Here is a 3,595-nt window from a genome sequence, read left to right as displayed (position 1 = left end):
GAAAAGTTTGAAGGATTCTGTTGCAGTTTTTTTATGCAAATGAGTCATGAAATGGTCATTGCTACCATATATGGGCAAAGACAAGTATTTTTTCTAAAACAATCTGCGGTTTGGAAGAAAATGTCAGTTTTCTGTTTGCCATTGATTTGCTGGGAGTTGCCCAGGGCAGCATTAGAATGGAGACGGAGGATACACAAGCATTATGTATAAAAACAAATATAACTTATCTATCAGTTGTATCTTGAAGTTTTCTCTTGTTTTTATGCATGTACACATTCACAAAGGATCTCCTTGTTGCAAGCCAGCATTGTTAACTGCTGTATCATAGTGTCGATTTAAGATATTAAACTAAAATATAAACAATTTTTCATTTTTATAATACTGAACAGCAGATACAAAATAGTTTTTGTTTTATGTTGGAAATAATAAATACCTAAAATCACCATGTTTTAACTTGCACTGATGCCTCCAATCATTTCTCTGTGTTGAGTATTTTCAACATAAAGCTTACTATCTGATAATTTGCTTTGTTTATTTTAAGAAAAACTTAAATAAAAGTACTTATCTTTGTCCACATGTTCTCTTCCATATGTATTTATGTGGCAAAAAAAGAGGAAAGAGTAAATAGGTTTATTACCTATTTAATCCCACCTTATTTTTCAAGCGCCGGAGCATAAATAATAATTTTGAAGCTCCAAGGCTTTTATGACTTCATTTATGCAAAAAGAGAGGGGAAAGTATATATATTTTTTGTGTGTAATACCCAACTTCTGCCAGCAGGGGGAGTATTGTAATTTGGATGTGGGCGGAGTCAAACGCTCTGGTAAAATGAGGCCCTACTACACTATGTGTTGTTTGTCCCGCAAAGTTTGTATTTCTTTATCAAATTAAATTTTAACTTTACCCCGCTTTAGCTACTAAAATAGAAAATATTTTTTTACATATATATTTAGATATTTATTTATATATCTTAAAACAAAAACCTAATTAGAACTATTTTTGTCTTTATTTGATACGCAACATTTGTTCTATATCCTCTCTTTTTAAAAAAAAAAAGCGTTGTAAATTCAATGTTACAGAAATTTTGTCAAACATTATAACTGTAACAAAAAAAAGTGCAGGCTAAATTTAATCCTCTGTGATACACGTATTCTCTTCCATCGCAGGAGCTGGCTGTGCGCACAGATTAGCGGCGTTACGGTATTTGGCATCATCCTCTCTGCGCACCGTGCCTGGCAGCGGCTCAACTCTCGGCTTCTGCAGACACCGTGGTCGGAGAATGCGCTCTTCTCCGTGGAGCAGTCGGTCTCTGTTGCTTCATATGAGCGCACGGGATGATTGCGCGTCGCGGAGCGGTTATTTACCACCGAGGCTTTCTAGGTATTGGTGAGACACACAGGGAAACCGTTTCACAACGTGCGTTGCATGCAGTCCTGGGATGTATTTTTCCACTCCGCTGACTTATCCAACCCTCGCAATGTGCACACTTGTAGATTTTATCTAAAGGGCGTGTCGGCTGTTAGGCTGCGCGTTTTCAACTGGAAATCCATTTGTCTGCAGGGGGGTTTGAGCGCCAAGAAGGAGCTGACAGACAGACAGACAAACAGACGGAGGGAGCCTGTGGTCTTCAGGCAAAGGGGGGTGGGTTTCTCGACTGCGCTGCGCAGACAAGCGGCGGAGCGGACAGCCTCTGCAAACCTCCTCCTCTTCCTCCTCCACAACAACACGGGACAAGAGGAAGAAGGAAAGACAGAGGAGGAGACGTGCAGGAGGTCTGTGGGGTTGAAATCTGGACACATACGGCGGTAAAATGACGATGTCCGTCCCGGAGAGGAAATCAGGATCGGAGGGGAAGGAGGAGGAGAGCGAGGACGAGAGTGAGATTCTGGAGGAGAGTCCCTGCGGCCGTTGGCAGAAACGCAAAGAGCAGGTTGGCCGTTTTTTGTGTTTTTTATTTTTTTATTTTATTTTTTTTATCTTAATGTGAGTGGATGGGGTTTGTTTTTGTTTTTTTCCCCTGTTGTCACTCTGGACCTCCTGTGTGTTATGCAATGCTTAAACCAGGCCGAGGTATTGGCGTTTCTGCACGAATCCACCAATAAATCTCACGCCGTGATATCCGATGATCGGCATAGCCTACATGAAATCTATTTCAGTGTGCAGACTAAACACCCAGAGGAGCAGAAGCTTGCATCAAGGCCATAAACACTGGATATAAACATGCAGCCTTTGATGGGTTTGATGGCTTAAATGTGTGGGACTCGACAGCATTATAACCTCTCCCACATTTTAATTTAATATCATATGCTTGAATGTAGCAGGTAAGGGTTGATTGGATTATGCTCAACTTTTTGAGGAAATAAAAACCTGCAACCCAGTTTAAGATTTAGGGATTAAATTCTTAAAACCACCAGGAATCACAGTACAACCGATGCTTTTTGGCTTTTAAGTGAACTCAGACAAACATTTCCAAAATGATTCTTGAACTTTTTCATATTTTCCCAAGGTGGCATGTTCTGTTCAGCTGCCCTATGTCAGTACTTTGTAGAACCACCTTTCACTGCGATGCAGCTGCAAGTCTGAGTTTGTACGTCCCTATCAGGTTGATGGGTCCCTATCAACCTGATAGCATTGTCTTCTTTGATCAATCTGATTGGATGGAGAATGTCCGAGACGATCAATGATCACGTTTTACCTCAGGTCTTCAAATTGTTGTAGGTCTGGACTTTGATTGAATCATTCCTTTGAATTTCTGGATGTAAGCTTAGGTTGTTTTTCCTGTCGGAAGGTGAATTTCCATCCCACTCTTAAGCCTTTTCTAGCCTCTTATAGATTTTCCTCCAGGATTACTCTGTATTTGTCCGTAATCTTGCAGAAAAACATCTTTACTGGATGATGCTATGGGTGTTAGTTCTCCACCACACATAAAGTCTTCTCACATATGTTTTTAAGGGTGTCCCGATCTCCTATTGATATTGGAAATCGATCCGATATCAGCCAGTATTGGCCTGCTTCTAAAATCTCTATTATATTATATTAACTCGTTGATAAGATTCCGCTCCAGCATTTAGTCCGAAATAAAAGTATGATTCATGCTGATATTGCATCAAATCAATATCAATATCGTCCAATGCTCAAAGATGCAATATCGGTATTGTATCGGAAGTGAAAAAGTTTTATTGGGATTTGTGGACAGCCATTTATTGGGATTTGTGGACAGCCATTTTTGTGATTTTGCTGCTGAATAACCTAAGCCAGCTTTATGTTAGGAGCTAAAATTGTACAATAGATGTGAAATGGAAAAAGTTAAAAAAGCCAAAAGACAGTGAGGTTTTTTCTTTTTTGTTTGTTTGTTTTACATACTTTTACACTATATTTTATATTCTGTATGATAAACAAAGTCTTAGTCCCACGATCCCTAGTTGGGATCTGTTTACCCTCGTCTTTGATGAGGATTGTGTGAACTGTGCGGTTTTAAGATCTCGCAGCCATAAAATCCAACATTGCATCATAAAAGCATAAAGGTCAAGGAGAAGTGCATTTCTGGCAGCAGTGTTGTGGTACTCGAAGTTGGTCTTGGTCTTAAGACCGGTCT

At 39.7% G+C, this 3,595-nt stretch overlaps 1 long non-coding RNA gene across 1 annotated transcript; it reads left to right on the top strand.

Annotated features, from left to right (window-relative positions):
* Positions 1-1,146: 1,146 nt before the first annotated feature.
* On the top strand, positions 1,147-1,888 carry LOC106934401 (uncharacterized). The gene is made up of 2 exons (XR_001421692.1): positions 1,147-1,380; positions 1,561-1,888. It is a non-coding gene; the product is annotated as an uncharacterized LOC106934401 (long non-coding RNA).
* The last annotated feature ends 1,707 nt before the right edge of the window (positions 1,889-3,595 follow it).

Source organism: Poecilia latipinna, unplaced genomic scaffold, assembly GCF_001443285.1.
Source record: "Poecilia latipinna isolate Pla-1442-1.1 unplaced genomic scaffold, P_latipinna-1.0 Scaffold1801, whole genome shotgun sequence".
Classification (NCBI taxonomy): domain Eukaryota; kingdom Metazoa; phylum Chordata; class Actinopteri; order Cyprinodontiformes; family Poeciliidae; genus Poecilia; species Poecilia latipinna.
Note: the sequence above shows the minus strand (reverse complement) of the source record. Positions and strands in the feature narration are given on the sequence as shown.